This window comes from Nomascus leucogenys, chromosome 16 (assembly GCF_006542625.1).
Source record: "Nomascus leucogenys isolate Asia chromosome 16, Asia_NLE_v1, whole genome shotgun sequence".
Taxonomy (NCBI): domain Eukaryota; kingdom Metazoa; phylum Chordata; class Mammalia; order Primates; family Hylobatidae; genus Nomascus; species Nomascus leucogenys.
The window spans coordinates 87008228-87021144 of record NC_044396.1 but is presented as its reverse complement, the minus strand read 5'-3'; positions in this window follow the sequence as shown (position 1 = coordinate 87021144).

Here is a 12917-nt window from a genome sequence, read left to right as displayed (position 1 = left end):
TAGGTCTAGTGTCCAGGGTGGCTTTTTATTCAAGAGATGACTAAGATGATATGTGACACCTGCTTCTAACTTGTCATGCATTGGTTCCATGCTCTTTATGAAATAAAAGAAGATATATCCTTAAAAAATAACTTGTATACAACATTTGTCATACTATTCAAGAAATTAAATAGACAAATCAACTTTTGTTAGGAAGTTGATCTTGTCAATGTTCTCCTTGGGTCTTCTAGTCCCCTCTCTCCAAAATCAATGGAAAGGGGGGTCTGAGGAGCAGTGAGTCGGCCCTGGGCTGAGCTTGCCTTCCTGAGGATGCTCCCCATCACAGGATCTTCCCGACTGACCCCTAATGCCTGCTCGCCCTCACCCCGCTGCCCCACGCCCTCGGCTTTGCTGTCACTCTCTGTTCATTTCTTCCCTCTTTCTCTGTCTCAATGTCCCCACCTCCCTTCTTTTTGCCCTGTCTCTCTGTATCTCTTTCACAGCCATACACATAAATTCACTTTATGTTTTACGTATGGAAGCTAGTTGCCTTCAATGGGGTGAAGGGACAGCTGTCCTGAAAAAATAAAATGTGGCCAATATCATCAGGTGGTGGTAGTTTTCCTTAAGCCCTTAAATTCCCTTTTCTCTCTCTGTGTCAAGGCAATCTTCTCTGAAGGACAAAAGCATATGGATCTTAATAACTGGGGAGGTTGCTGCACTGAGGCCCTGATTCGTCCTCCTGCATCTTTACTAATCGGCCTCCACAGAGCCTCAGGCCAGTGCCCTGAGTGTCCTTGCCAGATATTAGCACAGCTTCTCCCAGTCCTTCCCTGGACTTCAAAACCACTCAGGCTCAGCTCCTGGGCCCAGTGCAGCACAGGCTCTGCCTGTTGGACAGCCTCAGCTGCATCTGCCTACTGAAGAGCCTTGGCTAGGGAATGCTCACCTGGGGTAGAGATGGGGAGGCCAGGTGGGGGAGAGAGACTGTCCTGCACTGATTGAAGGGCTGTCACTGCAAAGGTCAGCTTGGCTGTGCAGGGCTCTCCATCTGTTACAGCTGATGATGTCACAGCTGGCCAACACTGGCGTGACTCTCCAGGGAATTCCTGTCTCAGCATCCATCAGCCTTCTAAGGAAAGCTGCACTTACAGATGTGTCATATGCAGGTCTTCAGTGACAGGCCACCTGTCACCCTCACTGCCTCCCATAGAGGTCTTCTCTCTCTTCCTCAGCATGGTGATTTTTTTTTCCTTGCTTCGACTGGACTCATGGATGTGTTGACTGTAGCAGGAATGGGAACCACAGCTAATCAGCCCACTGATGGCCATCCAGGCGCTGCCCGGACACCAGTCCCATGACGCCGCATGGAAAAGACACAGGCCTAAAGTGAGACCTGGGCTCCAATCCCAGCTCCGCTGCTCCAGCCATCTGACCTGGATCAATTACTTGGTTTGTGTTTCCTAGCAGGAAATAGGTGTCGCACTCAAGCTGAGTATGGTGAGGAGAGTTTAACCAAGGACTATTTACAGGGAAGGGCCAGACCTGAGGAAAGCTAAAGGATGAATGACAGGCAGGGATGCTTATTGGCTCCAGGCTACAAGGGCTGAGAGGAGTGGCTACTGTTTGGGGACAGCTGCCTAATGAGAGCTGTGGCCTTCAGTAGATGGACACAGCCAACCCACAGCATAAACCCATGGCATACTCTCCTCCCACTGACAAACCCAGCCAGAAGCCAGAGGACCAGGGGGCCCATGGAAGCAGTCCATAGGGGTCAGCTCTGGGAGCACAGGGCTAAAGATTTGGAGAGAGGACAGGAGATATCCAGCTTACTCTATCTAAGCTGCAGTTTCCCCACCTGTAAAATGGAAAAATAACTATAGGATTATCAGACAAGTCAACAAAATGACACAAGCAAATGTCGTATTGTGGCATCCGGCACACAGCAGCTGGACAATACTTTCTTTCACTATGACCCAGAACCCTGCGCCTGTCTGGTTCTGCCTTAACCCAAATCAGGATACATCCCTTCACCCAGAATCTCCCCTGGGAATGGCCTGGTTTGCAGCAAAAGTCAATTCTCACTAGCCATTCAGGATGTAGCTTTGTTTAGAAAACACTGACAACTTTTTATTTTATTTTTTTGAGATGGAGTTTTGCTCTTGTTGCCCAGGCTGGAGTGCAATGGCGCCATCTGATCTCAGCTCACTGCAACCTCCACCTCCCAGGTTCAAGCAATTCTCCTGCCTCAGCTTCCCAAGTATCTGGGATTACAGGCATGTGCCACCATGCCCAGCTAATTTTGTATTGTTAGTAGAGACAGGGTTTCACCATATTGGTCAGGCTGGTCTCGAACTCCTGAACTCAGGTGATCCACCCACCTAGGCCCCCCAAAATGCTGGGATTACAGGTGTGGGCTGCCATGCCCAGCCGATAATTTATTGTATATTTCAAAATAGCTAGAAGAGAATTGTAATGCTCCCAATACAAAGAAAAAATAAATGTTTAAGTTGATAGATATCCCAGTTTCCCTGATTTGACAATTATACATTATATACAGTTATCAAAATATCAGATGCACCTCCAAAATATATGCAACTATTATATATCAATAAAAAATAAAACATTGATACCTAATGTTTAAACAATGGGTTACACAGCACTTAGTCTGATTTAACACTCATAGCCACCCTGGGAGGTAAACATGTGATCGACTCCATTTTACAGATGAGGAAGTGAGGCTCAGATTAATTGCTTTGCCCAAGATATTTGCATCATGAATAAGACAGCCAAGAATCAAACACTAATCTTCACCTTCCAGGTCTGTCTGTCTTTGCATTTATTCTACATTTCTCACCTATAAGGGGAGTGTGGTATATTCCCTTCTTAGTTTTCTGACCCACCTGAAGGAGATGGGCCCCCTCCTCTATGGCAGACACTGGCGTGGGAACTCTTTCCTGAGCATCCTTCCCCAGGCTTCAGTGTGCTTTGTGTTTGCAACCCTAAACCTGAAACTTTTCAAGAGAAGAGTCTCCTCAAGGTACTGGCACCACTTTGTCCTGTGCTCAAGGAAAGTGGGATGCGCCTGGGAGTTCATATCTCCCTCGTGGCAACCCTTAGCTGATGACTGTGACCACAGCCATGGGTGTTGGAGACTGATCACCCTGTTTCCTTGCCTCAAGGCATGGCCACTTTGAGGCGGCTGAGGGTATCCATAGCTTCTTTATGGGATCAGGCTGAAGGTGCCTATCTCAGGACTTTGCTGAAATCACACCCTTGCTTGGCCTCTTCCCTCCCTGACTCCCTTATTAGCTTCTCCTGAGAGCACTTTCTTAAGAAATCACCTGCATGCAAGTTCTCATATCGAGATCTGCAACTGCGGACCCCAACCCAAGACATCCCTTATTCTAAAGCCTCTTCATTGGAACTAGAAATATCCTCAAAACAGCGTGATAGTCAGACGGGACCACCTCTCCCCAAGTCAGAGGCAGCTTCTTTTCTGCTCTAGATCTTCAGGCTTTCTGTGAAATCACACACTATTCTAAAATTGCAAAAAGTCATTCTCCAGCAGAGCCCATAAGAATCCAGGAGAATCTCCATGATTCCTGGCCACAGGTCCACCCAGATAAGCAGAGCACACAATTTCTTACATGACTTTTCTCAAGGACACACAAATAGTTCTAATTCCCCTCAAATTCTCTCTCTCCTTTGCAGGCTCAGGCCTGAAATTTCACTATCAGGGTTTTGATTGCTGCTCCAACAAAACATCCTTGTTGCAGTCACTCTTAAAGCTGTTATCTCAAAGCTGTTACTCTTTAATTTGAATGAAATATCAGTTTCTTCATCTACAAAACAAAGATAACACCACAGTCTTGGGAGCTTGGAGCAAAGATATAAGAGCTATGGAAAACTATCAAAATTTAAGTGAGTGTCCTTATCCCCATGACCATTTCACCAGGGGCCTTTTTAGGCTGAAAGTCATTGTTGCTTTCACCCCTTCCAGCCTGTGGAGATTAAGGCTGGGTAAACCAAGCAAATCAATGACAATGCTTTCTACTGCGAGGAGCAGAGTACCTGACTCAGAATGCTTAGGCAATAGGAAGTTCACATAACCCAAATCTCAACAGGTTTTCTAGCACACGTTAAGTCACAGCTCAATGACCTTAACAAGGACCCACGATCTCCGCATGCTATTTTCAGCATACCATAGTCAGTCAAATGACTTGTTCCTCAGGCTAGACACCCTCATGGTCACCAGAAGGCTCAACATCAATTTCCAATTTGCATTAGCAACTTTTCAATTAGTATTAGAAAAATGCAAATTGACACCACAAAGAGATACTCTTACACACCTATTCAAATAGAGAAGATTTAAAAATTTGACCATACCCAGAGTTGGTGAGGATGTGAAGGAATTGGAATTGGAAGGAAGGAATTGGAAATTTTACACATGCTAATGAGAATGTAAAATAGTACAATCACCTTGTAAAAGAGTTGGCAATGTTTTTAAAACTTAAATACAGGCTGGATGTGGGAGCTCATGCCTGTAATCCCAGCACTTTAGGAGGCCGAGGTGGACTGGTCACTTGAGGTCAGGAATTTGAGACAAGGCTGGCCAACAAGACGAAACCCTGTCTCTACTAAAAATACAAAAAAAAAAAAAAGTCACACGTGGTAGCATATGCCTGTAATCCCAACTATTAGGGAGACTGAATGAGGCACAATTGTTTGAACCCAGCGGGTGGAGGTTGCAGTGAGCCAAGATCACACCACTGCACTCCAGCAGGGGTGACAGAGCGAGACTCCATCTCAAAAAAAAAAAAAAGTTAAATACATACCCACTATATGATCCAATCATTCCACTACCCAAGAGAAATGAAAGCACGTGTTCATACAAAGGCCTGTATATGAACTTTCATAGCAGCGTCACCTGTAATAGCCAAAAACTGGAAACAGTCCAAAGTTCATCAAGTGATTAAACAAACTGTGGTACATCCACACAATTGAATATCACTCAGTAATCAACAGGAATGATACACCTGGCAACACAGATGAATCTCAAAGGAATTCCACTGTGTGAAAAGAGCCAGACAAGAAAGAGAACATATCATACATTTGTATAAAAATCTAGGAAGTGCACACTAATGTACAGTGACAGAGAGCAAGTCAGTAGTTGCCAGGGGACAGGATGGCAGAAGGAACAGAAGAGAAAAATCAAAAGGGCCTGGAGAAACACTTCTGGGGCTGATTCATGTATTTGCTATCTTGATTGTGATGATATTTTCACAGTGTATGTATCTCTTAGTTTGTGCTGCTATAACAAAATACCTGAGACTAAGTACTTTACAAAGAACAGAAATGGATTTCTCACTGATCTAGAGGCTGGAAGTCCAAGATCAAGGTACCTGGAGGTTCTGCTGTCTGGTGCGGGCTCTTCTCTGTTTCCAAGATGGCACCCTGATGCTGCATCTTCCAGAGGGAAGAAACGCTGTGTCCTCACATCACAGAAGAGACAGAAGAGGAAAAGGGAACAAAGTCCCTCAGTCAGCCCCTTTTATACTGGCGTTAATTTATGATGAAGGTGGAGCTCTCGTGACCTAAACACCTCCCAAAAGCCCCACCTCTCAACACTTGCATTGGGGATTAAGTTTCCACCACATGAATTTGGGGGGACACATTCAGACCATGTCACTACATATGCTAAAACGTGTTGAATTGTATGCTTTAAATATATGCAGTTTACTGTGTATCAATTATGCCTCACTAATGATCTTTTTTTAAAAAAAGTACTTCAGCAGCATGGAGCATGGAAAATGGCAACAACATAGAATGATTTGGCAGAGGTCAAAAATAGTTCCCCTCCACTTGGGAAAACCAATGAAATATTTAGTCACAGACCAGAGAACACCCTTTAGTGAACAGAAGGATTGTGTTCATTTGTGTCCGCCGACATGTTTTTCTTTTTTTTTTTTTTTTTTTGAGATGGAGTCTTGCTCTCTCACCCAGGCTGGAGTGCAGTGGTGCAATTTCAGCTCACTGCAACCTCCGCCTCCCGGTTTCAAGCAATTCTCTGCCTCGGCCTCCCGAGTAGCTGGGATTACAGGTACCTGCCGCCACGCCTGGCTAATTTTTGTATTTTTAGTAGAGATGGGTTTCACCATCTTGGCCAGGCTGGTCTTGAACTCCTGACCTCGTGATCCACCCACCGTGGCCTCCCAAATTGCTGGGATTACAGGCATGAGCCACTGTGCCCGGCCTGTTCACAGACATATTTCTTGAATGTCTGTTATGTGCCATTCATGTGCTAGATGTCGGGGACTCAACAATGAAGACCTCGCTCTCAATAGTCCAAACTCCAGCAGAGAAGGCTGGCAAAGAGCAGCAACAACAAAGCAGCATCTGCACTCATGCCCCAAAGCATCACATCTCCTGGCCCTACACACTGATCAATTTTGCTGAACTGCAATCTTTCTTGTGCTGACCACCCAACCCCATTGAGGAACACATCCTTTCTTTTAATTATCTTCTGTCATGGGTTAAGCTACCATTGGTTAAGCTATAATCAAGTGACTGTCAGTAAAGATTATACAATTCTCTGTCTGTTCATATCATACACTGACTTTGAAGACACTCAACCATCATACCCTGAACTCATCAAGCACGTCTACTGTTCCCTCTTTGAAACCACCTTGCCTCCCATTGATAGAATGAGAACAAGCATGTTACAGCAATAGGAGCATAAATAGGTTATCAGACACAGCCAGATCCTAACCATCTCACCACTACATTATCTATATGATTTGGGGAAGGTAATAAACCTCCCTGGGCCTTCATTTTTCTATATATGCAATGGGGATAATATATAATTTCCAGGGTTAGTGGGAAGACAAAAGATAATGCATGTGAGAATCAAGCACAAGCCCTAGCACATAGTAGGTGCTCAGCAAACTGAAACTATCACCATGATCATAATGATTTCCATTCAAGCTCCATGATTTATTAGCATTGTGTCCTTGGGTGATTATATTACTGCTGTCATGCCATTTCTTCATTTGAAATGTGAAGGTTACAATGCTTATTTCACAGGCTGCATGTCAGGTTCATTATGAAAGTGGCATTAGAAAGTTACTATATTAGCATCGACTGAGTACTTGCTAATTGCCAAGCAATGTGCTTTGTGTTGATGCAAAAGAGATGAAAAAAGGCACAGTCCCTGGCCTCTAGGAGCTCAGAAAGTGTAAGCAGCAAGTTAAGCTATAGTGAGAGGGAAGGAAGTTCTTGGATGATATGGAACATAGAGAGGCACTTCTCCCAGACTAGGACAGAAGAGAGATGAGAAAAGGCTTCGTCAAGGGTGTACTATCTGTAGAGCTTCTCCAAGGAGTAGGGGAGATGAAATGTCTTCCAAACAGATGGTCAATAAGAGCCAGTCATATCAGAGAACTGCACATTGTTTGGCCCTGCTGGTGCTGAGAGGTAGAGTGCTGCACCCACCATCCTGACCACAGAAGGCACCCAGAAAAGGCCTTCCCATCTCTTCTCTAGGCATTGCCTGCCCTGTCAGCAGCTGGCATGGAGCTGCACTTGCAGCAGAAGCTGGCCTGTCACTATTGCAGGATTGACCCGTGGGCAGATATGACATCCCTCCTCCTGGCAGGCCCTCTGAAGTGACTCCCTGCTGTGGGCACTGACACAGCCTGGTGACAATTACAGAGTGAGAGAGACTCCTCGCCATGGGGCTTTCAGATCGGTGCCATTATCCTCATGTAACATTTTTATTCCCCTTTGTCCTCCGTGGCCCTTACGACTTCTGCTCATGATTACTCACAGCGCATTATTTCTGCAGAAGAGTTCAGGAAAGAAAAAAGTTCTAGATGCCTTTAATCTGCTCCCTCTTCGGGCCCCTTTATTAAGCTGTCCCCTGTTCCCCATCCCACACCCCTGGGATGGCTGATTACCCATGACAGATTGGGAACCGGGGAGAGAAGCAGCCAGCATTATGGAACGCATGCTGGGCACCATATGACACTTCACATGTACCCGTGATCATACGGTGAAATAGATATCATCATCTGCACCTCCACTTTACAGACGGGGCCTTAGAGGGAGAAGCGATTTATCCGAATCACAGAGATCACGGATAGCATAGCTAGGATTTTAACCTGAGTGTGTTTGGCTCCAAAGTGTTTGCTCTTTCTCCATACCAAAATAGCTTCTGAACCCCAAACATCAGGTAGAGATGGAAGGAATGTGCTTAGCTCTTGTGAAAGTTCTTCTAAAACCATTCAGTGGCTTGTGTGCTGCTCCTTCCAGGACTGACAAAGTGAGTGGTGATGATGCTATAAAGAGCAGCAAAGCAGGAGTCTTAAGAAGTTCTAAAGTAGGTGAGTGATGATCAGATTTACATTTTTAAAAGAGCACTCAGTCTTCTGTGTAGAGGACAGATTACAGAAAGCAATACAGGCAGCACAGAGACCAATTAGGAGGCTGCTATCAAAGTCGGAGGGAGCACTGGCAGAGTTTGGCGCATTTGGAGCAGCAGAGAAGATGAAGAGAAGGAGGTAGATTCCGAATCTCTCTGAAGGATAGCCCCCACAGGTCTCACTCACTTGTGGGCTGAATGTGGGGGTGAAGTGGTGACATGAATTACAAAGGATTCCTGGGACTTGGGCTTGAGTGATTTGGGGGATGGTGGTGACATTTCAAGATGGTAAACATGAAGGGTAGAACATCTGCGGAGGTAAGGTGGGAAAATTAAGACTTTTTGATATATTAAGTTGAGGTGCCCATTAGTCATCTAAGTGGAGATGTCAAGTAGCAGGAGATGTGAGTCTGCAGCAGGGGTGTCAGTGCTGAAGAGAAATTTGGAAGTTATTATCATGGAGATGGTATTTAAAGCCATGGAAATGGATGGAGTCACCTAAGGAGAGCGTGTATACGTAAAGAAGAAAAAAGGACCCAGAAGTGAGCCCTGGCATGGTCATCAGACTGGGGCTCAGATCCAGAGCAGAGGAGGGAGACGCAGCAAACACAACAAGGGAACACAGCCAGGGAGGGCAGAGCAGGGCCTGGACAGTGCTGTGTGAGTGAAGCCAAGGTCATTATCCACGTGGAATACTACAGGGAAATAAGGGAGATGACTGACAAGACCCTTAGAGTTGCTGGTCTAGAGGCTGACCATGACCTGACAAAGCACAAGTGGAGGGTCCCATTCAGCCCAACTGGAGGAGGTGGAAGAGGAAATGGGAGATTGGAAGTAAAAATGCATGAAAGAAGTGATTCTGTGATGGAGAGAAAAGTAACAGAAGCAAGTTGGGAATATGAAAAGGCAGGAGATATTAGCAAATGGTATTATTCTGAAAGAATAATTCTAAATAGAGGAGTAAAGTCCTATAATCCCATCCACAGTGAAAGTTTGCCCTTTGATAGAAGCTGGGGCCATTCATCGGCTGAAAAGGGAGGAAAGGAAGGTGGGCCTGGTGGTGGGAAGAGGAGTCCCAATGGAACTGCTTCTCGTGAATTACGTAAGCAATTCAAGCAGCTGAGAATGAAAATGGGAAAAACCTAGTGGGGTATTGGGGAGAAAGTCCTTTTCTGAGCATGAGAAATAGTATCTAAGTGTAGCAGGGTTGTCAACCACACTTGAGTGTCCACCTGCAGTTAGAGGCCATACTCTTCCTGCAGGACCAGTCTCAGCGCTGTTTCCAGTTCATTCAGCTGCGTAGGAACAGATAGGATGGACAGTGCACATCTGAGCTTAATCAGGGTTGAGGTTTGGCTGGGTCAGTTAAGCAGAGGAGAGGTGCATGGACATTAGAAGTATTTGCAAAGAGTGATTTTAATGATGGTCCTTAGAAGATAAAGTGTGCCTGAGAGGAAAAGAGGTCATGAGGGGGTGACTGATCATGAAAATGGGGTAGATGGATGAATGACAATGAAATGGAGCCATTGGGAGCTGGGGCACTGAGTCTGTCACCTGCAAGGGTCAGGGGTGTGCCCGGAAAGCACTGCATTCTAAAGGGACATTTCAAAGATGCTACAAACACCAGGGTGTAGCACTGGAGTGAGTGGCTGGGGGAAGAGGTCACAGAGGCCAGTGAGTTCCAGGGCACTGTTCTGTTCCAGGTGCTAGACTCTGCCTGGAGGCCTCTGCCCAGAATCCTCATCACCAGCTTTGAATTGCCTGCTTCTTACCCTCAGGTCTCAACTCAAGTGTCTCCTTCTCAGAGGAACCCCCTCCACTACCACACCATGACCATCCTTTGACACATCAGCCCCCTCCAGCCCTCCATTATTTTCCATCACAATGCACAGTTTCCTTCTTCCATTGCACCAGACAGCACTTGCAATTATTTTGTGTATGTGTTTACTCATCTATTTGTTTCCCTACCCTTCCCTCCCACAGAAATACAAATGCTCTAAGATCAGGACCTGCATCTTGTTTTGCCCTGAACCCCCAACACATTATATGCATCAGTAAACCTTTGTTAAATAAATGAGAGTAAGTCTGAAGTTCCTAACCTGTGCCTGGCATACATGAGATGCCCTCCCCTGCAGAGGATCAATCCCCCTCATTCTTCCTCACTTGTAATCTCTGAGGTCGACAGGGCGGGTGGGTGCTTGAGCATTAATCAAAGTATGAAACAGGCAGACGTGGGATGTGAAAAACACAAAGACAGAAACGTGCCTGTGCAATCGGGAGGTCTGTGCGCATGGCCCAGGTCTGAACTGGATTCTCTATGTGACCTTGTGGTACCTGCCCCTTCTCTACCTCCCACTCCCCAGCCTGTGTCTACTCACCTGTCAAAGGTGAGGACTGGACTAAATCTATGGTTTTCAAATCTTTCTTTTTGAATTAGCAGAACTTCTTGGATAAACCCTTTAGTGCTGGTTTAGATATAAAATAGATCAATGGGGCTGGTATGATTAAGAGGTTGGTAGAATCCAGCACCTCACAGATCAACCCCCCCAGGGACCTCCACACCAGTTTCTCAGGCCTCTCCCAGGGCCCTGTGGCTCCATGGGACACAGTTGGGAAGCTGCTGGTCTAGACTCCTTGGATCTCCATGGTGGGCATGCCCTGCAGGTGCAGCCCTTTATGGGTCCCTCATCCTCCTAAAGAGACCATCTCCTGGTGACAGAGCTCAGCCCTAAGGCCCCTCTGGCTGGGACGCTGCTTTCTCCGTGATCCTGATGGGTGCTGACAGCAATTAGCAGGGAGAGAAATTTCCCTGTAGAAAGATGGGAACATTTATCAGGCACTTCACGCCAGGAGCCAGAACATGGCACAAAATTCATTAGTGTTTAGGGCAAGTAAGCTGTCCCATTCTCACCCAAGGGTTAAAGGGAAATCCAAATTCTATAAATAAGGGCTATTAGGGCCTTTTAAATCTTGGTCTGCATCAAATTGGAGTTTCTATCTCTTTAATTTGCCATCCTATTCCCTGGGCATGTCAGGGCTGATGTGAGTTTAGGGTTTTTTATTAAATCGAGCACCTTTCAGGTGGAAGTTTATTTCACTGGCAATGCGTGGCCAAACCAGACACCAGTGGATGTCCAGCAGGCACCTCAGCTGCAGAGCTTCTGCACAGCCTGCCTCTGTTAGCATCCTAAAGTCTCGACTATAACAAATCACATTAAGGGTTCTTAGCATATCCAAATACTGGCACCTTGCGTCTGTCTTTCGTCTCTCCTTTCCCACCCACAGGGGTGGTTGTGAGTCATTTCATGAATGTGTGTTGAGCACCTTCTATGTAGCAGACACTGTGCCATACCCTGGAGATGCAGAGCTATTCTATTCATATCTAAAGTCTCTGCTTTCAAGGAAATCTGAGTATTGGAGGTGAGTCAAGAAGGAAACTGGCCCCTGCAGGAAAGTGTGATGGTTGGGGATGTGTCTGTTATGCAGAGTCGGAGCGGCACCCAATCCAGGCTCAGGGTGTTCAAGAGAGCTTCTCAAAGCAAGAATACCCAAGGAAGAAGCAACCCACGGGAAAAGCATTCCCAGGAGCAGGAACTGCATGTGCAAAGTCACAGAGGAGGATAGAGCAGGTTGGACTTGGGGTACTGAAAGTGTAGAGAGGCTGGAGATTTGCAGACAAGTAGGTGCAGAGAAATGAGGCCAAAGAATGAGGCAGGACAGGGCCATGAAGGCTTGGAGGCTTCATGAAGGAATCTGAACTTTAGCCTGAAGAAACAAGGGATCAAAAGAAGTTCTAATACTGTAATAGCAAGCAGCCTTCTATGTGGAAATATTCACTGCAACAGTTAATGCTCTTCCAGTCGCAAGTTACAAAAATTCAACTCTAACTGGCCTAAACAGGAAACTCTAGAGATTCAGTTACATTCAAGCATAAATGGATCCAGGTGCTCCAGTGATAAAACCAGGACTCCGTCTCGCCATGGCTGGGATCTGTGCTAGCTTCAACGCCAGAAAGACCCTTTTCCTTGTACCTGCAGGTAGTTCCAGGCCAATCTAACAGCTGGTATTAGCTAACATGCATGATTGCCTACCCCATCCTGACAGTATTCTAAATATTTTCTAAACATTCAGTCATTTAGAAAGAATAACTCCGTAAGATGGGTGCTTTTTAAATGCTTTTTCATAGATGACAAATTGCAGCACTGAGAGGTTAAGTAACTTACCCAAAATCATGCAGTTAATGCTGTAGTATAAATATGTCCCCCCAAAAATCATGTATTGAAACATAATTATTGATGTGATTAAGAGATGGGGTGTTTAGGAGGTGATTAAGTCAGAAAGGTGGAGCCCTCAGGAATGAGATTAATGACTTTATAAAAGAAATTTGAGAAAGCTGTTGTCCCCTTTTGCCCTTCCATCTCTTCTGCAATGAGGACAGAGTTCCCGAAGAGGAATGGGCCTTTACTGGATGCCAAATCTGCCGGCACCTTGATCTTAGACTTCTCAACTTCCAGAA